Source organism: Delphinapterus leucas, chromosome 10 (genome assembly GCF_059928025.1).
Source record: "Delphinapterus leucas isolate spDelLeu-1000000601 "Yukka" chromosome 10, BTC_Dleu_Yukka2, whole genome shotgun sequence".
Taxonomy (NCBI): Eukaryota; Metazoa; Chordata; class Mammalia; order Artiodactyla; family Monodontidae; genus Delphinapterus; species Delphinapterus leucas.
Window position 1 is genome coordinate 86,589,497 of NC_143138.1, and position 27,859 is coordinate 86,617,355.

General features: G+C 50.2%; 1 long non-coding RNA gene across 1 annotated transcript; it reads right to left on the reverse strand.

Moving 5' to 3' along the window:
- LOC115803128 (uncharacterized) lies at positions 1 to 27,859 on the reverse strand. Its single transcript, XR_016394746.1, has 4 exons — positions 12,269 to 27,859; positions 8,490 to 11,827; positions 7,257 to 7,319; positions 1 to 6,211 (listed from the first exon to the last, which is right to left on the reverse strand). It is a non-coding gene; the product is annotated as an uncharacterized LOC115803128 (long non-coding RNA).

Sequence of the window (27,859 nt, forward strand, 5' to 3'; positions counted from 1 at the left end):
GGGGCAGGGTGGGGGCGGGGCGGAATGGAAGGGTTAGAATTAAAGAAGCAAATAAGGTTTAAAGAATTAACTGGAGCTTTCAGCTGCTAAATTTCTAAAGACGTACCAGTAGCCACAAAGAGTCATGAGTGTATTTTACCTGAGAGAAAGCACTTGGTGCTTTCTTTCACGCTCTCACCGTTCATTCGTGTAAATGAATGTGTATTGAACACCAAGCGTGTAGCAGGTCCTGGGCTAGATACTGGTGATTCGAAGGTAGTCCAGATGCAGTTTTGCCCTCAAGGAACTCGAAGAGCTAAGGTTAACCGCACACTCACTCATGAGCCCCACTCACGAGCCCCAGGCGCTCCATGGGTTCTACCCCATTCACGCCTCTCAAGACTCTGCCTCTAGAGTCGGGGGTGGATTCGGGGGGGGATGGAAACTTCGGGAAGCACTTGCCCTCCACAGTCACCCAGGTCCCTGTATCAAAAGGAGCAGGGGGCAGCGCTCAGCATTAATGAACCAGACGGTTGTGGGTTTTGTGAGGCGACGGAAATGCATGGGGTGGGAGTGGGGCAAGATGGAGCGGGAAATGGACAGAGGGAGAGACGGACACTGAGACAGAGGGACAGACAGAGAAACGGAGATAAGAATAGAAAGAGATGGAAAGATGGAGAGAGTCAGACATGGAGCGACAGAAAAGAGAAGGAAGGAGGTTGAGAAGGGGAGAGAGAGAGAGGCAGAGACAGGCAGAGAGACCAAGAGGGAGGAAGTGGGAGCAGGGCACAGCATCATCACAGAAACAGACAGAAAGAAACAGAGTGAGAATGAGAGACTCCAGACTGGGAGGGACAGAGGCTGGGAGGATAAAGCCTGCAACCGAGGGTCTTTCCTAAGAAACCCAGTCCCTTTGGCCGAGGTTGGGCATGGCCAGCCCTCCAGGTGCCCCTAAGGCCCAGCTGAGTCAGGGCCACGCCACTGGGAGAGGCTTGGAGGGGACTGGCTGCCAGGAGAAGTGGAAGGAGGCCGTTTCTACCGAGGCTCCCCACCCCTCCCCTGAGGTTCCCACCCAATTCCTCCCCTCCTAACCCCACCCCCCAGGCCCACAGGCCAGACAGGGACAGGCTGGTGTTCCTGAGGAGTTAAAGTCACCGAGCATCCTCCAGGGCTGCCACCTGCAACTGGCATCCTGCACGGTCCAGCCAAGGAAGCAGGCCAAGAAGTCTGGCCAAAGAAGCAGGCTCCAAAGCCGCTCTGTTGGGATCCCACGGGATGTCTGAGGCACTCATCTCGACAGCCACTGTGTATGGCGGGCTGTATGTGTGCTGCCCTGGTCTAACGGCCATAAAGGTTAAGGTGACTAAATGCTCCCTAGGTGCCAGGCACTGCATCCTCATAGTAAGGCAGGCAGTAGTAGCAGCCTCTATTACAGATATGGAAACCAAGGACCAGAGAGGTTAGGAACCTGTCCAAGGTCACACAGCCAGCACACTCTTAATTATTAGGTTCGCTGTTACTATGCCAGGCATTTTTCATTCATTATCACAGAAACCCCTGAAGTATCAGGACCCCTGTTTTTTAGATTAAGAAAACAAGGTCAAAGAAGTAAAGAAGCAGGGCTACAGAGCTGGAGAGGGGACACGGCATGAGAACCCTGGCACACTCCACTCCAAAGTTGGGAATCCCTTCCCTACACACCCCCAGCTCTAGGACACACACCTTTTCCACTGGAACCTCAGAATCCAGGACCCAGTGGAAAAGCGGGTTGGACGTTGTGATGGAAACACACCATGCTGTTACCGGCGGGGTAACCCCTCTCCACAGCACTCCTGCAGCCAGAGATCTGCCTTCAGTCTTTTCCTCTTTTCTGAGGGTCCTTAACCTAGGGTCATGGAACTCCAAAAGTCCATGGATGGAATTCACAGGGCCAGCAGATTCAGGTGGAAAAAAATTAGATCATTATTTTCATTGACCTCTAACCAAAATTCTGCCCTTTCTTCTACTGTAACATATAGGCAAGAACCCACCGTAGGATTAGCAGTGCCTACAACTTTGTCACCACTATGAATCACAGGTACTTTTATTTATTTATTTATTTTTGCGGTACGCGGGCCTCTCACTGTTGTGGCCTCTCCCCTTGCGGAGCACAGGCTCCGGACGCGCAGGCTCAGCGGCCATGGCTCAGGCGCCCAGCCGCTCCGCGGCATGTGGGATCTTCCCAAACCGGGGCACGAACCCGTGTCCCCTGTATCAGCAGGCAGACTCTCAACCACTGCGCCACCAGTGAAGCCCCACAGGTACTTTTATATCACAGGACAGTTGTTGCAGACATCTTAAAATATTATGTAGCTCACCACTACTCTGAACTTCCAACAGTTACTAAACTCACTGCTAGATCTTTGTTATTTAATATGTTAATAAAGCACATATATTTTAATCATAACTTTTTTCCTTAATACCTTGAAAATTGTATTTCCAAACAACTGCTTTCCTTAGTCCTGTCGCATAAAATGAAAACATGTTTCTGAGAAAGGTCCAGGAGTTTCCGTAGATGCCAAGGGATCAATAACACACAAAAGATATAGAATATCTGGTCCATCCCCTTCTCACTCAGGTGCAGAGAGATGGTCTTTGCTTCCGACCAGCCCCACGGAATCCTTGGAGTCAAGGCCAAGGGTCCGAGCCCATTGGCTCCCAGGTGCAAAAGCTGAATGTCTGAGGCACGTGAGCTGGAAGCAGGCAGCACACATTCCCCCGCATCCCCTCCTAGAGACCAGCAGAGCACATGTTCAGTGTTGGACGGCAGGACTCCTCACCAGCAGTGGGTTTGCAGCCAGCCACTCAGAAGCGTTCAAAGCAGAGCCTTCTTACAGTCAAATTAATTTAGGAGGCAAGAAAGTGGAAGGCACTGGTTCTCTACCTTGGCTGCCCAGAGGAATGGCCCATGGGAATCTAAAAGTACTGATGCCTGGGTCTCCCCCAAGAGATTCTGAGTTGATTTGGGGTGATACCTGGGCACTGAGATTTTTTAAACTCCCTGGATGATTCCAACGGGTAGCCAAGGCTTAGAATCTCTGGTGTACTGAGGACAGCAAATCCCCAGACTAGCGCTGAGGGCACCCGAGGTCCAGTTCTGTGTCTTGGGCATATGGGGACCTGACTCAGTTTCCTCATTTATAAACATTATGGGTGGGGAGAGGGGATCAATGCTTATGAAGCACCCACCACATGCCAGACACGCTACGGAAGTTATTTCCTTTATTCCCCTCAACAATTTTCTGAGGGTGGTGGCATTACCCCATGCCTGAAGCGACCCAGCAAAGTGACAGCTAAGTGATGGAGCAGAAACCCTAGCCTACCTGCTATACCATTCTCTTAAATCAGGTTCCCCAACTTGCCAAACCTTGTTAAAGGTTTAAAGATGTTGTAAAAATGCATATTCCGATTCCATACATCAGGGGAAGGTCCCAAGATTCTACATTTCCAACAGCCTCCCAAATTATGCCAATGCTGCTAAACCAGTAGCTTGCTTTCAGTAGCAAATGGTTAACAGGTCTTTGTGGTCGCACTGGTTGTGACTGGTGAGTGCCTGTGCCAGGCTGGTTGGTTAACTACTTAGGCTATTTCCCCTGAGGACAGCACCCAGGATGCTGCCCCTTGCCCTGCTCAGCCACGTGGCCTGCGTGAGATTGACATCACCCCCACTCCAGCCTGTGGCAATCAGCACGTCGCCTCCCTCAGCCAGGCGAGATGGTTCAGGGATGGGCACCTGGCTCATTCCAAGCAAATGGGACACCAAGAGTTTGAGAGTAGAAGTTCCTCTATCTTCCATGGGAGCTCCCAGAGGGGAAGTTCTTTCTTCCCCAGGCTGAGGATTCAAAGGACGTAGCTGCTGCAGCTGTTTCCTTCCACGAGGGGAGAGTCCAGAGCAGCGGACTGTAAACCCAGTGGCATGGAGCCTAAGAATGAAAGCAGGCAGAGCAGAGAGAAACCAGGTCCTTGGGCAAAATGGCTGGATTAAGCCTTGCCTGAAACCCACATCTGGGCTGTAAATTCACAAAGGCCATTCAATCCTCTTAGTGTGTCAAAACAAGTTGAGTTGGGTTCTATGTCTCTTAACATCAATAGTCCTGACACAAGCTCTAGCATCAGCAAGACTAGAGCTTGAATCTCTCAGCTCAGCTACTCACTAGCTGTGTGGTCTCCAGCAAGCCATTTGGCCTCCCTGAGCCTCAGTTTCCTCATCTACAAAATGGCACTAGTAATGCCTATCCCAGGGTTGTTGCCCAAAGCCTGGCATCTATGACATAAATGATATTATTATCAAAACTCATCATTAGTCCCATTCTGGCAGGCCTTCCTTCTAAAAACTGTATATGTCAGCAGTTGTTTCTAGCTGTTGGCAAAAAAAAAAAGGAAGCAAATTAACTTAAAAGATTGGGGCGGGGGGTGGGGGGGGGGCGGCGGGAGGCGGGTGCTGCCTCAAGGGTTATGAGTAACATTGAGAAAGAAGAAAAAAGAGGTTGAATTCTCTCAGTAACCAGGACAGATGAGAAAGCTTGTCCTGGCGAAGAATGCAAGGCTTGCCCGGGCCACAACTGAGTTGGTCATAATACGCTCAGACCTTGGCTCCGTCCAGCAGGGCTTATGGAAGCCACGATCTGCCTCTCTGGATATTTGATGGTCTGATTGGCTCAGCCTTCCTAATTGTGTTGTATTGACAAATATATTTGTTTGGAACAAGCAAATGTATTGCAGGCAGGAAACAGACCAACTCCAAGAATTTATTTTGCTTTCTGGCACTGCTGCACTAAGTTTGGCATTCATTATGCGCCCGTGTAAAGCAGCCTCGGGGAGAGCTGGCCTGAGCTATCTTTTTTCTTTTTTTAATAAATTTATTTTATTTTTGGCTGTGTTGGGTCTTCGTTTCTGTGCGAGGGCTTTCTCTAGTTGCGGCGAGCGGGGGCCACTCTTCATCGCGGTGCGCGGGCCTCTCGCTGTCGAGGCCTCTCCTGTTGCGGAGCACAGGCTCCAGATGTGCAGGCTCAGTAGTTGTGGCTCACAGGCCCAGGTGCTCCGCGGCATGTGGGATCCTCCCAGACCAGGGCTCGAACCCGTGTCCCCTGCACTGGCAGGCAGATTCTCAACCACTGCGCCACCAGGGAAGCCCCGATCTTTTTAATTATATTTATTTTTTCAGCTGCATTTCAGATCATGAACAGACTTGCTGGTGCCAAACAGGCCTCATTGGGTGAAACCTCCTGCCTCCCTCAAAAACACGTTGCACAGATTAAATGTTCAAAGACATCAGACAAACCTAGGATACTGCCATGGGTCGTTATCACTAATGGACGAGAGATGGGGTTAAGTCAGTCAAATCCCTGCTCTGAGCCCAGAAAAGTCCACAGAAACCAAATCCTGGTCACCAGATTGAAACTGAAATCAGGTTTAAGCAGAGAGATGGAGAGACGAACGGCAGGCAATTGGCATGGATCACGTGAGGATGACCATGACCCATTCCACTGTACCCCTCACCACAGTGGCACCTGGCAGCCATACTGGAACCATGCGGCCCTTCTACCTGATTGGATAAGGAATAAGGACCTGACCTCAGAAGAGCCGATCAGAGTCCCCTCTGGGGTTACTAGGAGAGAGAGTAACAGCAGACAGACACACTGACTCGCCGCATGGCAGGAGCTGTAACAAGAGAACTGGAAGGTGTAGGCAGCCATCTTGGATGTCATGTGGACAAAGGTGCAGCAAAAGACAAAGGAAAGGAACCAAATGATCACAGGGAGGTACAGAGAACAGACAAAGGGCAAGATCTTTACGTAGGTCTCCGGGTCCTGTCCTGGGTTCTAGGCGCTGAGGCACTCTGCCTCTTAGAATCCATCTCCCCTTTCTGTTCCAGCAAAGTCAAGCTGTTCTCCCACTTACATCCATACAAGGGCAAACTATGCAACCAACCAAACAATGCTGGGGAAGAATATTTATTAACAGGAAAAATGTACACAAGAATATTGTTGAGCGCAGACAGTGTGTTTCTTTCCTCCCTTCAACAGCTATATATTGGGCACTTCCCACATGTCAGATGTTACATATACACTGGGGAGTAAGGTCATGGCCTCTGCCCCTGTCAAGTTTACAGTCTGGTTACCAAATGTCAGGTAAGATCTCACTTTAGTAGAAAGACAGGTATAATATAATTGGCTTGCGATGGGTTTCACACCTGGGAAAACAAATGCAGGGCACTTATAACAACTGCAAAACTAATGCTGCTCCAAGTACCGCCTGTGGACCTCCAGCCCGGGCACCACCTATGAGCTTGTGAGAAATGCAGATTCTCAGCCCCTGCCCAGATCTACTGGCCATAGGGTCCAGCAATCTGGTTTAGCAAGCCTTCCAGATGATTCTGACGCACTTCCAAGTTTCAGAACCACTTGCCTAAAACACAATAGCTCAAAGCCCTGCTTTCCAAATCAATAAGAATTTCCAGCTTTTCCCAGGGTTTCCCTTCCCAAATGCTGCATTTTCAAAACGACCCAGGGATGTATGTGAGTCAACAATTAGTTGTAAAAACCAGTTATGTACAAAGTTACATATATTAATTAATTTGATCCCCACAATAACTCTATTAAGATAGGTACTATGTATCTCCCACTTCACAGGTGAAAAAACTGAGGAACAGAGAGGTTAAGCCACTTGCCCAAAGCCACACAGCTAATAAGTAGTAGAGATGGGATTTAAACCCAAGCAGTCTCGCTCCAGAATCTGCACTCCTAACCACTAAGTTAAACTACTTGGCAAATGAGTCCTGAGCATCTTTGCCACCTGGTGGAGGTGGGGAATCCGGTCTTTAGGACTTTACCCTGCAGCTGCTGCTGGTTCCCTGCCTTGGTCTACCCCTCCCTGAGCTGATCATGCTGGGACCTCACATCTGGGGAGACCTCATTGGCCCTTCAGATCAGGGTGTGATGGCTCCCGCAGTTGAGATGGGCCCTACAACAGTGCTGCCCGAGCTTCAGAGAGTGAGAGCCTCTAAGTGTCACGTACTCCCCTGCCCCATGGGGTCCCCACTCAGCTAGGGTGGGCTCTAGTACTCGCCTCAAACCACGTTCGGAAGAACCCTCGTCTCCAGCTCCCTGGGCCTGAGTGCTAAGTCTTGGCTCTATCCAGGCTCTCCCTTCCCTTATAAGGAAATCTAGAATCTAGAATCCTCTGACTATCTAGCCTTGATGAAAGCCAGCCGAGCCCAGAAGGTAAGGAGGTTTTACCTTTGAATCCCAAGGTGAAGGCCGGAATCCTAGATTCTTCTCTTCTAGGGAAGTGCTTGGTTCCTGTTGGGGGAAATATTATTAATTTAAAAAGATAAGGGGGTATGTGTGGCCCAGCTCAACCTCCAGGATCAACAACGCTCCAAAAGCAAATAGAAACACGGGCTGGGAAGTGGCCTCCTAACTCCGCCCACCAATCACCCTCCCCAGCCCAGGCCAGTGTGCCCAGTCACACCCTCAGAGGAGTGAGGATGGGCACCACCGATCATTATCCGGAAAGGACCAGCTCAAGTCGTTCAAAACTTAAACTATTTCCAGTCTGGTTGATAAACGTTGCTGCCTTAACTCCACGCACCACATGTCACCCCACCTGTCCTGGCCCCAGACCCAGGACCCTAGACCGTCCCGTAATCCAGCAGCTCGAGGGTTAATGCCTGGCCCAGCAGGGGTCCCACCCCGCCCACCCCAAGGCTATAGCCATCATCTACTCTGATGGACTAGTGTCCGCGCTGCCCACGTCTGGAAAGACAAACACCAACTTGCTGAAATAGTGCTTTTCTCTAGGTATTAGGATGACAGGTAGGTCTGCTGATTCACGTTTTTCAACCTTTCTGCAATAAGCATGGTTTCCTCATGTAATCAAGATTACTTTTTTAAAACGTTAAAGATAACGGCAGGTTTTCAATTTCCTGAGGTGGAATAGAGGGCCCATTTTTCACTCCTGCCTTCACCCCCACCATGACTGCTGGCAGGCCCCCATTACAACACAGCAAGCAGGATCAAGGGTGGTGTCAAGAGCCTCCTGAACATGGCCTTGAATATCTGCAGAAGGAAGGCCCACGCCCTGGGTCTCAGCAAAGAAGCATTGTACTTCTCTGGCCATGAGCCCACCTTGTGCCCCTGGTCAGCATGACTAACCATCTAATTCTGCAGAAATGGGAACTCATTGAGTGATCTGGCTTCCTCCAAAGAGCAGCCCATTCGTTTCCTGAAGTGACTGGTCCACTGGGAAGTGGGCCAGGATGAACCTTTGAAATACTCAATGGCAAGAGAAGGAGAAGGAAGGGAAAGCACAATAGAGCAGCCAGGGACTAGGAAAGGGATGAAAGAGTTCATGTCCTGGTCAAGAGCAAAGATTAGATCAAAGCTAGCAGATACATGACACACACACCACTACACTCATCTGCTACCCAGGGCAGACATTGCCAATCAATCACAGCACTTTCTCCTCACCGAGACGCAGCCTCAGAAGCCTTCTCAGTGCAGCTCCAGGCAACCTTCTCATCAACTGCAAGTATCACTAGAGCAGAATCTCATTTGTTATCCCTGGAGTGCTTGCTGCTGATGCTAACCCTCCAGACGAGTCCACGGGGACATCTTGGGTTCAGGGATCATCCGTTTTCCCTGGATCTGTAGCCTGTACTGAACGGCATCGGGAGGTTTGTTGTTGTTAATTCCCTCCAACTCATGGAGACGTCACTCTTTCTAGCATCAGGGAAACTCCCAACTGGGTGTGACTCTACCCTCTGCCAGATGGAACATGAGAGGTCATCTCCCCATCAGCCTCTCTTGAGTCATGGAGCCCTTTCTTCAAATCAAAACTTAGAGGGCCAAATTACAAAACAAATCACGGCGGAACTCCTGTGCCTGAAGAGAAGGTGACAGTCCCAAGCCACAGCCAACCAACACCTCCTCAGCCGCTGCCATGGCCACAGAAAGACTTCCTGAAACTCCGAGGGCTCGGAGGGACAGTGGAAGATCACTGATCTTATCCAAGTGCCGTGTTTTATAGATGGCGAGTCTGACGCCCAGAGAGAAGTGACCCATCCAAACTCACACAGCCAGCGAGTGCCAGACAAGAACCCAGGAATCTCCTGGCTCTTGATCCAAACACCCAACCCAGTGTCAAATGTTCGGTGCCTTCTTTCCTTGAATGGCACAGGCTCTGTGAGCTACTGCAGCTGCTCTTTGCTTCCAGTCCTGTTTGTCTGGCTTTACCTCCCAGGTCTAGATTTGCAGCCCAAACCTCCCCCTCACCTTCCGATTCATGAAACTGCCTCGTGCAAACCGCCACTGTGAGATTCACAAGGATCCCCAACTCATCATCCAACCTCTCCTCTTCCCAAACAGTTCCCCACCCAATGTCCCGCTCCCTGCCAGCCCCACCAGCCCCCGCGACTGCTCAAGGCGTGAAGCTGGGGTCCTCCTGGATCCCTCCTGCCCCGAAGAAGCAGTCCCTACGGGCATTCGCCTTGATCCTGACCTTGACCTCCATGCATTTCTCTCCATCCCCACTGCCATTTCCTTATTTTAAGCCACTATAGGTTCTCGCCTGGATTTTGGCAACAGCCCCTTAACCGATCGCTCCATCTCCAGGTTTCCCCACTCCGTTATTCAGGATGCAGCCAACGTAATCTTTCTAAGAGACAAATGTGAGATAGCCACTCTCTGGCTTATAATTCTTCAAAGGCTTCCCACTGATCTTTGAACAATGTCCAACCCCCTTGGTGTGGCGTATTATACCGTTTGTAATCTGACCCAATTACCTCCCCACTGCCATTGCTTGCTAGACTCCTGCAAGATGGAACTACAGCCGTCCCTCCCTATGAGTGGAAAGATTGGTTCCAGGACCCCGTGGGTACCAAAATCCGCGGATGCTCAAGTCCCTTATATAAAATGGTAAATACAGTTGGCCCCCTGTATCAGCGGGTTCTACATCCCTGGATTGGATCGCACTCATCACCCCAAAGAACCTTTGCTTAGCGTCCTGTCTGCCACCCACACTAAATTCTAAACCCCTGAGGTCAGGAATTCTGTCTTGCTCCACACTGGAGCATCACCCTATGGAACGTAGTACGTGCTCAATAAATTGTCAATGAATTGATAGTGAATTGATCCCATGACATATCTGTTCTTGATGAACCTCATTGGGGCAGGAAGTTAACGCCCTCATCTACTCACAGGGCACTATTATTTAATGTAGAATAGAAGATGAGAAAGGAAAAAAAAAGACAAAAAAAGAAAAGAAAAAGGACAAAGAAAAAACTGAGAGCAGGCCCTGCTATGAAGGGAATGGCGCTCAGGGCCAGGCCTTGAGCAACGTGCTCTGTACACAGATGCGGGCTCCCTGTGCATCCCAGAGGGTGCAAAGAGTTTTCCAATCTCATGTATTTTAATTTTGTCTACAGTCTCTTTCCATGTACAAAGAGGATCTAATTCCCAAAATTCATCTCAGTATTGTTCTCGAAGAGCACACATCTCTTCTCTAAGCTGATACTGCAGTTTTATTTATGGTGCCGCCCTAATTGTTCATACTGTGCCTTGAGGACAGAAGCGCCTTAGTCATGGCAGTGTCCCCAGAGCTTAACACGGTATCTGGCACATAGTAGGCCCTCAGTAAATATTGGGTGGGTGGATGGATGGATGGGAAGTAAGGAGTGAGGGAGCGGGAGAGAAAGACGGGGAGGGGAGGGAGATGAGAGGGCAGAAAGGGAGAGGGGAGGGGAATGGGAAAGATGGCTGAACCAGGGAAGGAAAGTGACATCACTAAAGAAAATGTGCTCCGTACATGCTGGGGGCTGGCCGCTCTCTGGACTGCGGTCCCTGGCACAAGCGTGGCTCAGCCCAGCAGCTGCTGGCCACTGGCTCCCAGCCTGAGTGACACACCTGCCTGGCAGGGCCGGGCTGTGCTTGGCAAGTCAGGAGCCCAGCCCTTCAGCGCTGCAGGGCAAATCTGAGCCAGGAGCCACCTCAAAGACTCGGATACATCGCGCTCGGCCTTGGGGCCTCCCTTAGCCCTCCAAAGCCAGGGGCGGGATCAGCCCTTGACAAGCCAGGGGCGGGATCAGCCCTTGACAAGCTGCCGTGTTAGGGATGTTAGAGAACGTCTGGTCAGCCTGGAGAGCAAGGTGGCCTCTGTCCTCTTGATCTAAAATAACAGCCCTTCCTTTCTTCTGCCTTGTTTCTCTTCCCAGCACTCATATTGCCGCTCTATTCATTGGAGGCAAAAGGAGGTGATGAAAGCATTCGCACTACAGCCAGACAGCTTGGGTTCAAATCCCAGCACTGCCCCTTCCTGGCTGGGCAACCTTGGGCAAGTTTCTTAACTGCTCTGTGCGGTTCTGTTTTCCCACGTGAGACGGTGACGTTAACACCTGCCCCACAAAGTTAGTTACCGTGAGGGTTAGAGGAGATGGGGAACATTGAGGGCACCCAACAGCAGCTGGCACATAGTAAGGGGCTCACCTGGTGTTAGCTGTCATTATTATTATTACCATTCCCAGGCCAGAATGAAGCTCTGGGAGGAGAAGTGTGTGCTCTTTCCCAGCCACTCCCAGAGCCTACAACAGAGCATGGTGTAGGCACTCAGTTTGACAGCTGGCAAAAGAAAAGCCTAGAGAGGTCTAGCAACTTACCCAAGGTCACACAGCAAATTGGAGGCAGAGTTTCTTCTACCTCTACTGCTCCACACGCCTTCTCTGGGAGGTCAGCTGGGGAGCAGCCGTGGGCACCTGGGTGCAAAGGCCAGAGCTGTGCCACCCAGTATGGTAACCACCAGCCACGCGTGAGACCTGGCAATGCGATAAGAGTGCAGTTAATGAGCTGAATTGTTCCTCTTATTTAATTTTAATTTACATTTAAACTGAAAAAGATACTTGTTCAGTTGTTGGAATACTTTTCTCTGGGTCTGAAACAACTTAGGTAGGTGAATCTACTCTTTGAAAGATTCATTCTGTGAAATCTAAATACAGATCAAGTATTCCCACGAAAACTTAGCATCCGATTTGAGATGCGCTGTAAAAGCGTAAAATGCACACCACGTTTGCAAGGCTTACTAGGCGTGAAAGAACGTAAAATATCTTGTTCATAATTGTGCATATTGGTTCTATGTTGAAAAGATCACATTTGAAATACTTTCGGTTAAACAGAATGTGCTATTAAAGTTTCATCTGTTTCTTTTTATTTTTTTTAACATGGCTACTAGAAAATTGAAAATTATTTACGTGGCTCACGTTATACTTCCACCGGACAGTGCTGGGCTAGGGGAACAAAGATGGGGTGAAGAGGAAGGTGGCTTGCTGGCTGCAGGGCTGCCCGCCACAACTCCAGGATGACTCCAGGACCAAGGGCCGCGATGCTGGGCTCCGAGCTCGGCTGGGCTACTTGGGAGGCCCGAGCAGGGCTGGCTCCCTGCTCCCGGCACTCACAGGCTTCCCTGACAGGGAACGGGAAGCAGCTCTGGGGATTAACGTTAATTCTTTCCCTGGAGGGCAGATGGGGAGAAGGTTAAGTACCGAGTGACTGCAGCTGCCCAATTAAGCCCCCGAGAGGGATGAGGGCGGAGGAGGAGGCTGGAGAATGTTCTTAGGGATTCCCAGGGAGACAGGAAACAGCAAGGGCTTGACCTCCTTTATCTCATTTCCCCTTCACCCATCAGTCAGCCGTTTCCCCCCAGGCTCAGCAGGGATGGTTCACTTTCCCAAGACCACACAGCAGGTTCAGGCCTGACCCCGACTCGAATCCCTTGTCCCAGTCTCCACTCCAAGCTCTTTAAACAGCAGCCCCGGGTTCAAAAACAGTTGCCTGCTTTGCCGTTGCTCGGGGAGGACACTGGAGGCAACGGGACGGTGCAGATAGAGAGGGATTCAGCCAAGACTGACCACTGACACGGACCCAGCAGGCACCCTGGGCCACTGCTTCCCTACATCACCCCACCGAATTCTCACGACTCTCCTGTGCTGTCAGTACTGTCACCACTGTCCCCATTTAAGAGATAAGGATGTTGAGGCTCAGAGAGGTTCAGCAGGGTGCCCAGGGGCACCCAGGTAGACAGTAGGGAAGCCAGGGGATCTGTAAACCAGGTGACCCGGTCTGACCTAAGCTCTGAGCTTAACCACCATGTTGTGTTACCTCTTGTCCCAGGCGTCTTCCCCCCAGTGTCAGACTTGCCAGCAGGGAGGCCGAGGTGGTGGGATGGCTGCCTGCCTGGAGCCTTCCTCTGGCTGTCAGATTCCCTGACCTGGAGGTGAGGGAGGAGGGATGTCATGATCCCCCAGCTGACTCTTACTTGCCCCAGCTTAGATGCCTCCTCCTCCAGGGAGCCCTCGCTGACTCCCCACCACTTCCCTTCCAGCCGAGTTACCTGCCCACCCTCCCCACTCCCTCTGCTCTCCTGAGCTCTATATTCATCCACATAAAAAACAACCAATATACAGTATCTCAATTTACCCTTGTGACAGTTTTCTATGTCTACTTAATGAGGACCTGGGATGCCCAGATTAAACATCATTTCTGGGTACCCCTGTGAGGGTGTTTTCAGAAGAGATGAGCATTTAAATCAGTGGACTGTAATGCAGATGGCCCTCCCCAATGTGGGAGGGCCTCATTCAATCCCTTGAAGGCTTGAAAAGAACTAAAAGGCAGAGGAAGAGGGAATTTGCTCTCTCGGCCTGACTGCGCAGTTGAGACATTGGTCTTCCGGGTCCTTAGCTGGGACTTACTCCACTGGGCCCCACCCCCCGCCCCCAGTTCTTAGAACCACTGGCTTTCTTGGGTCTCCAGCACACAGATGGCAAATTGTAGGACTTCTCAGCCTCCATAATCACACGAGCCAATTCCATATAATAAATCATATATACATCTATATCCTATGAGCTCTGTTTGTCTAAAGAACCCTGGCTAATCCAACCCTCATAACCATCCAATTAAGAAGGTACCAGTATTACTTCTATTTGACAGTTGAGGAAAAAGAGGCATAGAAAATATCAAATTAATTGTTCATGGTCACAGAGCTCATAAGCAGTCACAAGCCAGACGTTTCCAGCCAAAGTGCCCACTCCCTAAGCCACACGATTCCTACTTCCTACACAACATCCTGTCAGATTACCAGTTTTCCTCTGGGTTTTCACAAACTACACGAATGTTCACAGCGGCGTTATTCATAAGCCAAAACAACGCAAGGTCCACCAACCAACGACTGGATAAATGAAACGTGGATAAATGAGCCCATGTTCCCAGCTAGGTGACTGCAGCACGTTATGTAATCTTTGGGGACCTCAGTTTCTCAACCGTAAAATGGGATGATAATAGCATCTCCCCCCAAGGAGACTTCACTGAGTGAATACTCATGAAGTGCTCAAAATAGTGCTGGGCACACGGGCAGGTCCATAAGAGTTTGGTAACTTATATAAATAAGAAGGTCCTCAACCAGGTGATTCTCACCCACCTGGGGAGGGAGGCCAGCCAGTTGAGATCCGCTCTTCTCGGCTCTGAAGAGCTCTTATTACCCTCGCCAGGCTCCATCCAAATAATTGCTCCCGAGGCTTCAATACAAATGGGCTGTAAATCAGAGGCCAGGGGCTCCTGTTACCCGCAGCTGGCTGTGCAGTCCCTCCGCAAGGTAATGGGAAGCAGATGCGGCCCGCTCCTCTGGCCTCCGGAGGCCTGTGTACCTGAGCGGCTCACGGCCCAGCAGGAGGGGCAAGAATTTCCACGAGCCCTTAAAGCGAGGGTTGCCAAAGAAAACGGCCTCCTAGGGCTTCCAGATGTTCAGCGGCTTGTTTCAAGGAGGAGGTGGGGAGCTCCTGGGGGTCCATGCAGGCTGAGACAGGAAGGCAGGGTCGTGAATAGCACTGGGTTCCTTCCAAAGGGCTGACCAGCAGGCAAAGGTGTGGGAGCCAAGAGGTGGCAAGCTGTAAGGGACCAGCGCCGGCTTTGCAGGTGTGAGGACCGGTTTAAAATTCCCCGCTTCTCACTTTCTCAGCCTGTGCTCTAAAGCCAAGGATGCCACCTTTCCAGACCGCTGTTTTCTCACCTGTGAAATGGGTGTGATGTTACCAAAGTCCAAGACATTTGAAGGGTGGGAAGTCATTTAAGTGAAGTCCCCAGTACAGTGTCTAGCACATAGTGAGACAGGCTGGGACCTGGGACCCTTTGCTGCAGGGCTGCGATGCTTGCACCTGGACACACCTCTCCTCCAGCAACAAAATACAAAGAAACTATATGGGACTAAAAATAACTGCGTGCACGGACAACTGGGGCAAATTCTGGACAAAAGATACAAAGAGACCAAAAAACCCAACTGCCACTTTTGAAGAGCCTGGAACAAAAGCAGGGCATCGGGAGCAAAAGCAGGGCATCGGGAGCAAAAGCAGGGCGCTGCTCGCATGCCCCCTGCACACACCACCACCTAAGGGGTGGGCAAAACACCTAAGCCATCCCTCTGGCCCAACCCCTGGACACACCCCTACCCTCACCCCATTGCAAGGAAGCAGCTCGCAACCCCCTCGGGGCACAAGCAACTGTTGCTTGTTCCCACTCCCCCCTGCGACAGCAGGGGCCCCAATAACGCCTTGCCTGAATTTCTTGTCTGGCCTCTGATCAATTTCTATTGATTAAAGAGGCCGAGAACCCTGGTCGGTAACAATAGTAGATGCTCAAAGAAATAAAAACAATTTATTATAAGGGAGCTAAGCCCAGAAACTTGTTGTTCCATAAACCTTTAATCCCTGACCCTGAGCACGGTGTCAGGACAGGAGGAAGCATAGGACACGCTTAGGAGGCTTTCTTTCCAAGCTTCCCAAGGCCAAGACTTTGAGAAGGTCCAGAAAATTCCTTAGCAGTTTTGCAGCTGTAAATCCCTAGGTAGTTTGGCTTTAGGTAAGTTTGAATTTATTTCATTATCACAGTGATTCCCAATGGAGGGAGAGACTAAGGGCTCAGATGGTGTCTGTCACCAGGAGCTATCTCCTCTTTAGCCTCCTCTGATAGGTGGACAGATTTAGCAAATAAAAATACAGAATGCCAGGAAACCCTTGGACACTGTTGGTGGGAATATAAATTGGTGCAGCTACTATGGAAAACAGTACGGAGATTCGTCAAAAAACCAAAAGCAGAACTACGATAGGATCCAGCAATCCCGCTCCTGAGTATATAGACGAAAAAAACCATGAAAACACTAATCTGAAAAGACACATGCACCCCAATGTCCACAGCAGTACTATTTACAATAACCAAGATGTGGAAGCAACCCAAATGCCCATCGATAGACGAATGGATAAAGAAGATGTGGTGTGTATATATATACAATATATAAACAAGAATGCAATTCTGCCATTTGTAGCAACATGGATGGACCTAGAGAATATTATGCTTAGTGAAATATCAGACAGAAAAATAAAAATACTATATGATATCACTTACACGTGGAATCTAAAAAATAATACAAGTGAACATATACACAAAATAGACTCACAGACATAGAAAACAAACTTATGGTTACCAAAGGGGAGAGGGAAGGAGGGAGGAACAAATTAGGGGTATGGGTTTAAGAGATACAAACTCCTATAAAGAGAATAGATAAGCAACAAAAGTATATTGTATAGCACAGGGAATTATAGCCATTATCATGTAATAACTTTTAATGTTGTATAATCTGTAAAAATACTGAATCACTACGCTGTACACCTGAAACTAATATTGTAAATCAACTATCCCTCAATAAAAAAATACAGAATGTCGGTTTAATTTGAATTTAAGATAAACAAGAATTACTTTTGTAGTATGTCCCAAATATTTAGTGGGACATACTTTAAAAGAACTTTTTTATTCACTGTTTATCTGAAATTCGAATTTAACCAGCCTCCTGTATTTCATCTGGCAGCCCCTTAGGCTGAGCCCCCCGGGGTAGCCATAGGGCAGCAAACCTCTCGGAGCTTCTCACTGGCTCAGACTTGGTCATCCCAAAACAGTCGCTGCAGCCTAAGAAAAGTTACCCACTGGTGCCATCACGCTGATTCCGGGGTCAGTTTGCCCCAGGCTCCTAGGAGGAGGGCGGCTCCCTGAAAGCAAAGTCCAGGAGTTATGAACACAACACGTTCAGAAGTAGAGGTGGAATGGACAAAAACAGAAGCTGTTGTGAGCAAACGCAGAGGGGGGAATTCCTGAGCTGGAGGCGGAAAAGTGGGGCCCCCAGGGGGCGGGGTCACCAAAGCAGGTGGGGTGCCAAGAGACGAGAGTGAATCCCTTAGGGCCAGAAAAACCCCCATGTTGTGCCTGACTCTGTGGCAGCATCTTCGGGTGAAGCCCACCTCCAGGAAGTCCTTCCCCAATTACTTGTCTTCTCTGAGCCTCAGTTTCCTCATGAGCAAAATGGGGTAACAGTTCAGACTCCTTTGGGGTTGTGAGGATTACCTGAGGTTCAGTCGACCCTTGATTTGGGACCCCATCAGTTCTTACAACATGTTCACAAATTCAGTGGGCATCTCTCAAAACTTCTTTTTTTTTCCTTTTGCGGTACGCGGGCCTCTCACTGTTGTGGCCTCTCCCGTTGCGGAGCACAGGCTCCAGACGCGCAGGCTCAGCGGCCATGGCTCACGGGCCCAGCCGCTCCGCGGCATGTGGGATCTTCCCGGACCGGGGCACGAACCCGTGTCCCCTGCATCGGCAGGCGGACTCTCAACCACTGCGCCACCAGGGAAGCCCCAAACTTCATTTCTTAAGGATAGATTTTCACAAACTGGGCTTCCAGTCTTAGAGATCTATTTCATTCCTTGAAAATAGCAAAATGAATTATGACTGCTGGATAATTCTTTGCTGTGGGGGCCATTCTGTGCAGTGTGGGATGTTTAGAGGCATCCCTGGCCTCTACCCGCTAGGAGCCAGTAGCAGATTCCACCACCCCCCCCCCCCACCCAGCTGTGACAACGAAAACGTCCCCGGACAAATGTCCCCAGAGGAAGGGGGAGGGTAAAGTCTCTGTGAATCACTGTGATAAGGAAATAAAATACAAATATATGTGCTCATATAAACAGGTTTTAAACTGTTGGATCAAAGGTATATCGTAAACCCTATATTATACGTGTCCCATCGGGAACACATCTACATGGGTTGAGCCCACTGTAGTCTCTGAAAATCAAGTCCAGGTAAATTGGAGTGAAGATACCACTTCCAGAAGTAAGCAAGCCTAAATGTTCTTCCTGCCCCCAGGGACTTTCAGACTGCACTGGAAATGAGAATCATCGTCTCAGAAATGTTGGCTTGTCAAGTTAATTGAATGGGGAAGGCCAGGCACGGGGCAACGCCCGAGCCTCTCTTTAGCTTCCATTTCAGCACATGCCAAAGGCACCGGATTTGTGTAGTGTCTGAGTCTTACAGTCCTGCTCTGCCTTTTACTATTCTTTTTAAGTCATGGAAATCAGGGACAGAGCCAAGCTTCCATCAGCCGTGGTGGGTGGGAGGGAGGGAGTAGGGGCACCTGCAGGTGAAAGACAGGAGACAGCAAAATTCAGCTTAACGCTGTCCGAGGACTTGTGCTGAAACCTGGGCTTCCGCGCACTAGCTGTGCTCTTGAGGTACTGCCTCATCTCTCCGACAGGTCTGGCTCCGTGGGCCCGGGTGTTGCGCAGTCACACAGGGCCCCAAGCTCAGAAGGGTCTCACGCTTGGTTCAATGCTCTGATATCAACATCTTGAAAATTCTTAGTCATCTCTGAAAAAGGACAACACATTTTCATTCTGCACTGGGCCCCGTAGACCATGTGGCCCCAGCCTGCTCTCTGAACTCAGTGTTTGCATCTGTAAGCCGGCAGTAAGGACTCCCTCCCTCCGTAGGTCCCGCTGTCAGGATCACAGACTGGTCCGGCTGCTGACAATTCAGGACACTGCCAGTCCCCGCCTGGCCATCCCGGGAGCTCAAGGAACAGTGGCTGCAGTCATTTTCAAGACCTATCTCAGAAGGAAGTCTTTAACTACAGGCCTGAGACCATGACTCGAAGCTTCCGGAACCTTTGAAATTCTCACTGTTTATTATTTTTGTGACTCCCATCTGTTTCCTGCAGCGATGAACTCTTTAAATAAAAAGGCCTGTGCTCTTGTGAGGGGTTGGGGACTAGGGCCAGGCAGGGCCATTGGGAGACTCCACCCCTTGGGCGGCCTGGCTGGGGAGGAGAGGCCCCGGGGGAGAACTGTCAAGCTGAGGAAATAGACTACGTCCTCTGAGCTTCTGCAAGGGAGGAAGGAAGGGGGGCTTCTGTCTTACATTTGCACCCCGTTAAGGTTTCAAAGAGGAACAGAAAAGGTGGAGTTACAGCTGGTCCTCATGAACCCCCAGCCCATCTTATTCCTCCTTCCCATGCTGTAAGCTAAGGAGCTTCTAAGAGCCCTGGGGTGCGCCCTGCCCCACCTCAGCAGGTACATCTTGGCAAGTCCACTTGGGGTTGGGGGCTGGGAGAGATCAGCAGCTCTGTCTCTTCCATCTCTATCACCCCTGCAGGTGCCCAGGACCCCAGCCACCTGTACAGTTTAAAGCCCCTGTGCGTTGATGGTGCATGATGACCACGAGAAGAGACTGCACTGTCGGGAGGTCCCGACTGAGCTCCCCTGGGCATCCCTGCCTGAGGACCCAAGTGCTCTCTCCCAGGGGGCCAGGCAGTATCTGGAAGCCGAGTCCTCTCTTGCCCACATGGCCCCAGGTCCACCTTCCTTTATCATATCCCCTCCATCTCTCTCCCTTCCCCCACCCAGGGGAATCCTTTCCATCACCAGGTTGAGAATTTTCCCTCTTCCCCAACCCTTCTCCCACATCTATTATTTATGCCTGTCACTCCCTCGTGTCCCCCTGAGGCCTAAGCTTTTGAAACTCCAAAGCCTAGAGCTGACACTCTTTGACCTCAGAGTTTCTGCTGAGTCATTCCCTCCCCGAGGCAATAAGTACAAAGGGCACCGCTGGCAGCATGAAAGAGGCGGCCAGGTAGAAACACCAGGGGCAAAGAACACATTGCATCCCACCACGTGCTATCGGGTAGTTCGGTCAAGACTGGGATGATGATGTCTACCTGTTTCCCGGAAAGTAGAGCTATGCCTGTGGGTATGTGTCACATAGGAAAACCACCGCTCAGGTGACAAGATGCTGGAGGAGGGAGTTGTAGTCCTGCTGAGAGAAAGCCCCACAGCCCAGCATTGCCTGCATTAGTACTGTTACCGAGCAGGGCCCTGTGGGGCTCCTGGGCACAAAGACTTTCTGTGTCTCCCTTTTCTTTGATTACAGGAAACAGCCTTCATTCAGCCTCCATGACCTTCCCTGAGTTCCACTGGGCAGGTTCAAGCAGTAGTTGGTTAGGGAAGGGAAGGGAGGGGGTGCGAGACCAGGGAGAAACAGTTAAGAGCAGCCTTGCCACAAGGCCCTGTTTCCCTATCAATGGATACACACGACAATATGTTTGAGCTATTCTGCAGATACTAAACCCCCCCAGGTGGGAGAAGTTAGCGATTAATGAAGGTACGCTGCCCACAAGCATGCAGACCCCAGACCCGCTGGACCTCAAGGTTAATGATGCTGACTCCCACGTACCTCACCACCAACCCATCAGAAGACCGTCCAAGAGCTGATCACGTCCTCTTTGAACCATTACTAGGAAACCTCTCACTCACTTCTCCAAGTGGGGACACATAGTTTTTCGAGGCAGGAGCCCGCTGTGTCCCACTTGGCCTGGCAAAGTAATAAAGCTTTCCTTTTCTACTTCACCCAAAACTGTCTCCGAGATTGGATTCGGCACCGGTGTACAGAGAAGACGCTGAGCTTTCAGCATCAGTACCAGCGTCTTGAGGTTGAGACTAAGCAGGGCTTCTCAGCCCCCTGCCCCTTTCCTTCTCCCCTCTGAGGCCTTCATCCTTAGGAAAGTCACTTTATCTGAGACAGTGTGGTGGTCACAGAGTCCGTGATGGGGACCGTGGGAATGGATAGGGCTCTAAAGCTCAGTCAACAAGGAAGCCCGGGGCTTCCCTGGTGGCGCAGTGGTTGAGAATCTGCCTGCTAATGCAGGGGACACGGGTTTGAGACCTGGTCTGGGAGGATCCCACATGCTGCGGAGCAACTAGGCCCGTGAGCCACAACTACTGAGCCTGCGCGTCTGGAGCCTGTGCTCCGCAATGAGAGAGGCCGTGATAGTGAGAGGCCCGCATACCGCGATGAAGAGTGGCCCCCGCTTGCCACTAGAGAAAACCCTCGCACAGAAACGAAGACCCAACACAGCCAAAACTAATAAGTTAAAAAAAGACAAAAACAAGGAAGCCCACTTACAGGGAAGTTAGATGTGCTTCAAACCCGAGCTTCTGAATGGGAACATTATTGACTCAGTGAATCTTAATAACTCCATCAATTACCATACAAATTTTTTGGAAACATCCTCACCCACTTGGGGAAGACTCCCAGTCAGGGGATGAGGGGAACTCTTCTCTTTTCCCCTTGGTGAGCGGGACCAGCCACCGACAGTTCACCGTGTTCTACAGTCTTGGCGGCAGCAACTCTGCCATCGCCAGCACCAGAACAGTCCCGAGAATGAAGAAGCTTGTTCAGGGCCTAAGCTGGAAAATAAAGCGCCTCATCTTAATTTGGAAGACATTTCCATGCATAGCTTTGCTAAAAGACACCTCCTTTAGGTGTTCCATGCCAAATCAACTCCTTTCAGTCAGTGCGTTTTCAAGCTCAGGGCTGGAATGGGTCTCTGGAGGTCTGTGAGGCCTGGAGGATGGGAGGGAACCAGGGGCAGTGAGAGGGAGTGTGGAGCTGCCATCGCAGGGCCCACTGGGACCCTTGTGTAGTGTTGGTCCTCCGTACAAGGCCAAGCCACAGAATTTCTCTGCTGAATTTGTCCCAAAGTTAGTAGCACTTCTTGTGCTCCTCCCAAGTTCCCGCATGGTACTGAGGGAGAGCCCCACCACAAACCAGTCAGCTGATCTTGGGCACATTTTATAACCCCCCCGAGTCTATCTCCCCAGCCATAAAATGGGAATAATTACACTAATCCTCCCTCCTAATACAGTGAGCCCCTCCTATCAGATCATCAGCTATCTGCAGACAAGACCATGTCTTATTTATTTTCCACAGGGCCCAGTAGAGATGTCCATGTTGTTCAAGAAGAACAACAATGATAAAAGTACCCTCTATTGAGGACCTACTATGTTCCTGAACTTGGCAAATCACTGGGCTTATATTATCTCATTGAATCCTTACAACAAACTTCAGTATGGTATGCTTATCATTCCCATTCTACAGATGAAGAGACTGAGGTTCAGAGAGAAGTATAACCTATTTGATTTTTAATACAGGCACACCTCATTTCACTGCACTTTGCTTTAGGGTGCTTCACAGATATTGGGTTTTTTTTTACAAACTGAAGGGTTGTGGTAACACTGCATCAAACAAGTCTATCAGCGCGATTTTTCCAACGGCATTTGCTCACTTTGTGTCTCTGCCGTCATATTTTGGTAATTCTAGCAATATTTCAAACCCTCCATCAGTGAAAAGATTACAACTTGGTGAAGGTTCAGATTATGGTTAATATTTTTTAGCAATAAATTATTTTAAAATTAAGGTAACTTTTTTTGACAATGCTATTATTGCACACTTAACAGACTATAATGTAGTGTAAACATCACTTTTATATGCAATGGAAAACCAAAAACTTTGTGTGACTCACTTTCTTGTGATATTCACTTTACTGCGGTGGTTTGGAACTGAACCCGCATATCTCCGAGGTCTGCCTGTACTTGATCCTCGCTCATCTGCTTTTCCTTCTTTCCCCTCCCCAATCCTTCCCCTTTAGTAAAAAAAAAAAAAAAAAAATACAGCCTGGTATATGAAAGGATGTTCCGTAAATGTAAATGCAAATAAATTTTGTCCAGAGCATCTGCAGCTCCCTCTCCTCCCCCAGGATCATTGGCCATTTACCTATTCAGGAAACAATTATTACAAGTCTCCTCTGCACACGCTGAGGATAAAATAATGAGCAAAAATAATTATTATCCAGCCCTTACAGTCTAGGAATATAGTCAAAACTGCTGGGCATCTTTGTAAGCAAAAGGTGCTCTCTACCTTACCTCCACCCCCTGCCTAGAGTTTATTCATTCATTCTTTAACATGTACAGTTTTTTGAACTAAGATTGGATTAGGCTGCAAGTAACATGAAACCCAAGTATCACTGGCTGCCTGAAACTATAGAGTGAAGAGGTTTTTTTCTCTTATGTGACATTATGTCTAGTAGTAAATTGTTTTCTTTTTTTTATGAATTTATTTATTTTATTTATTTATTTTTGGCTGCATTGGGTCTTTGTTGCTGCGCATGGGCTTTCTCTAGTTGTGGCAACTGGGGGCTACTCTTCATTGTGACGCGTGGGCTTCTCATTGCAGTGGCTTCTCGTTGAAGAGCACAGGCTCTACGTGCACGGGCTTCAGTAGTTGTGACTTGCAGGCTCTACAGCTCAGGCTCATTAGTTGTGGCACATGGGCTTAGTTGCTCTGCAGCATGTGGGATCTTCCTGGACCAGGGCTCGAACCTGTTTCCCCTGCATTGGCGGGCAGATTCTTAACCACTGTGCCGCCAGGGAAGCCCAGTAAATTGTTTTCTAATTAAAAGCTGTAGGAACAGTGAGAAATCTTGATGGTTCTGTTGGTCTTTTCCTCGTGGACATAATATGGCTGCCACAGCTCCAACCATTAAAACTATATTCTAAGCAAGAGGAAAGTGGGAAGGTCATAAGCAAAAGAGCCCTTAGCTGAGTCAGGCTACCTTTTGTGGGGCTTTTCAGGAAGTTCTTTGCAACAACTTATACTTCTATAAAAGACACTGTTGGTGCCTGCCCCTCCCAAGTCCCCTGGACACTCGCCAGTTAAGCCACAGAAACTACTTCTACAAATATTTTCCTTTGGCCCCAGTAGCTTGCTCAGGTCACCACATAGAGCAGACCCAATGTGCCAGAGTTAATGGAGCCCAGGAACAGCCGCAACCAATGACAGACAGCAGCTGGTGGACAAATACTCCAGCTTTCTCGCCCTCAGAGGCTCCCAGTGGGACAGAGCCCCAGCTGCCCCCAGCAGTGCCTCGCTCACTCACAGTGTCTGCGTTTGGCTCCTCCTCTTTGTCTCATTCCTCCACTGCCATACAAATCCTTCCTGGATTTCTCTTCCAAATAAACTGCTGGCCCTTGAATCTTTGCCTTAAAGAGTCTGCTTCTGAGAACGCAACCTCAGACAGCCTGGTTGGTCTGCGGTCACAGCATCACGTGGCCACTCTGGCTGCCAGAGCCTGGAAGGTGTTATTCTTTAGATGAATACATTAGTGCTCCCATCGACAATCAGGCGAGAAGAGGTAACACCTTGGATGAGATTGCCTCTAGCAATTTCTACCACACCTAGATCGGGTAACCTCTAGATCAGATCCAGAATTTCCCACGTTTGCACCAAGGACTCTCCCAGAACCGTGTCACACCCAGCATCATGGTGGGCACAGGGTTCCAGGGGAGACTAGGACAGCCTCTGCCCTCAAGGGGGCTTACAGTCTGAAGGGGGAATCAGACAGCCGAATAGCAACCATAACGCAGAGGTGAGGGCAACAGGGCAGAAACGGGTGCTGACTTTTGGCAGCGCTAGTTCTGAGCGAGGCTCTGTCCTAAGAGCTTTACACGCATGAAAACGTTTAATCCTCCCAGGAGCCTCAGAGGCAAGGACTATTTTTACTCTTTTCTTTCTGCAGATGAAGAAACTAAGAATCAAGGAGGTTGAATAACTTGCCCAAGAACACCGGACTGGTACATGTCAGAGTTCCAACTCAAAACTCAGTTTGCCTGACTGTTGGAGGAGGTGATAGCTCAGCTACGCATGGACGGATTCACAGACAGACAGGTGGAGAAGAGGGCAAGACAGTTCCAGGCAGAGAACAACACGTGCAAAGGCCAGGAGGCTTGAGATGCTCAGGAAGGATGCCCAAGCCTCAACTGACCCACCCACGCAGAAAGGGAGCCACAGCTGGAGAGGCCCTGCTCCAGCCTCCAGCGTTGCGACCTGGAGCTATTCTCACCCACCCATCCTGCCCCACCCACCAGGACACTGCGCAACCATTCCTTCTGGCTCACTCGCTCACTGGCTTGCCGTCTCCTGCACACACACACCGCTCCTACCTTCTGAATCCACACTGACCTGCCAGCCTCACCATGTCACCCTATCATCTCTAGCTCAGGTCCAGAACTCCCCATGTTTGCACCAAATCTTCTAAGCATCACTTTGAGAATTAGAGTCAGGTGTTCAAATCCCCGCTCTGGGACAATCACACAGGCAGTCTGATCCTCAGTTTTGTCACCTGTAAAACGGGAATTAAAATACCTACCTTGGGCTTCCCTGGTGGCACAGTGGTTGAGAGTCCGCCTGCCGATGCAGGGGATGCGGGTTCGTGCCCTGGTCCGGGAAGATCCCACATGCCGCAGAGCGGCTGGGCCCGTGAGCCATGGCCGCTGGGCCTGCGCGTCCGGAGCCTGTGCTCTGCAACGGGAGAGGCCACAACGGTGAGAGGCCCACGTACAGCAAAAAGAACAAAAACAAAAAACCTACCTCACAGAGCTGTAGTGAGGACCAAATGAGATTGTATCTGTAAGTTCATAACACAGTGTTTACACGTGGCAGTCTTATCTTGTTACTATTACCATCACCAAAAGCGCTACCTTAGCAGATCCATCCATATGCTGGATACTCCTAATATTGCAAAGCACGTTCTCACCTGGTCTCTTTTGCTCCTGCTATTCCACTCACCTGGAGTGCCTTCTCTTGCCCTGACTAGTCAAGCCATTCCCTCATTGAGGTCTGGGAATCTTTCCCCTCCAGGTATTTCTCCTCTGGCTCAGTGGGTCTCAAACTTGGCTGCAGAGTAGAATCACTGGGTAGCTTTTAAAAATCCCCCTGTGAGGGGGGTGGGGGGAAGGATGAAGGGAAGGGATAGTTAGAGAGTTTGGGATTGACATGTACACACTGCTATATTTTAAAAGGTTAACCAACAAGGACCCGCTGTAGAGCACAGTAGCAGTCTGCTCAATGTTATGTGGCAGCCTGGACGGGAGGGGAGTCTGGGGGAGAATGGATACCTGTATATGTATGGCTGAGGCCCTTTGCTGTGCACCTGAAACCATCACAACACTGTTAATTGGCTATACTCCAATATAAAATAAAAAGTTAGAAAAAAACAATCCCCCTGCAAGACCTGGAGGGCATTGTGCTAAGTGAAATAAGTTGGATGGAGAAAGACAAATACTGCGTGATTTCACTCATACATGGAATATAAAAAAAATAAAACAAATGAACAAACCAAACCAAAAGCACAGATACAGAGAACTAAGTAGTGGTTCCCAGAGGGGAAGGGGCCAGGGGGAGGGTGGATGGATGAAGGGGCCCAACAGTATGGTGACAGATGGAAACTAAATGTTTGGTGGTGAGTGGGCTGTACACATGAAATTTTTATAATGTTATAAACCTATGTTACCTCAATAAAAGATAAATTTTAAAAAATCCCCACCCCTAGGCCCCCAAGGGACAGACTGCTTCAGAACTGAGCGGATGGGACCAGGACATCACTAGGTCATCAAGCTCCCGCAGGTGATTTTGATTTGCAGGTAGGCCGGAGAACCGGGACGCTGACCTCTCTCTTCTATGGAAGACCTGCACTTTGACCCAAACTTACCGAGGGACTTGTGTTATTCAATAGCTGGCTTATGTGTCTTTTTGTCTCATGGAAGCAAAACCAAGTTCTGGCGAGGAAGCACCACGAAGAATCCCTCACGGGTCCCTGCAAGCCAAGTGCTGACTCTCCTTTCCACACTCAGTCAAGATGCTGGGCCGGGAGGTCAGTGGACACACAGGGGGTCATTTATCTCTGTCTCTCTCCTCCTCCCCTCAGCCCTTCCTGCTCAGCGGCGGCCGTCACTCGGATCCCCCAGGAGCTGGCCTCTGCCCTGTCCACATGGCGCTCTCGGTGGGGACTCCTCAAAGCACATCCAGAGGGCCTGCCCTGCCCTCCAGGCAGCCTGCCCCTGACACGGGTGAGGCAGAGGGCCCCCGGGGCTGGTGGGAGCACAGCCAGCCCGCCCCTGTCCGGCCACTCCCAGCCCCTGTAGCCACCCCAGGGCCTCCTCCGCTGCTCGCGCATCCTCGGAGGAGGCCTGCAGGGAAGAGAAACGTGCAGACTGCTGCAGAAAACGCTCTCCCAAATGGCCCTGGAAGCATCTCTCACTCCGCAGACTCTTCTCCCCGTGAAATCCTGCCCCTGCACCATCAAGGTGGAGTTCGCATCCGCCCCCCCGACTTTTGTTTCTGTCTCCACCGATAAGCACATCGGCAGTGACTCAGACGCTAGATCATAAAGGTGTGTCAGCTTCCTCCTGGCTCTGCGTCTTGGGACCGTTGTCCTGAGTGCCAGTCGCTCCTCGATGAGGAAATAGGGGGCCCTAGAGAGGCCACGTGCAGATGTTCTGGCTGGCCGTCCTGGCCCAGGCCTCAGCTGACAGCCAGACCGACCTTAGACACGTGGGTGAAAGAACCTCAGGAGAATACCAGCCCCGGCCGCCACTGACTGGACGGCAGGAGAGACCCGCGGGAGGACTGCTGCGCTGACCTCACCGGCCCCAGAGCCATGAAAGGTAATAACAATGAGGTGATTGTTGGGACTTCCCTGGCGGCCCAGTGGTTAGGACTCCGCCCTTCCACCGCATGGGCCACAGGTTCGATCCCTGGTCAGGGAACTAAGATCCCACATGCTGTGCCGTGCATCCAAGAAAAAAAAAAGAGAG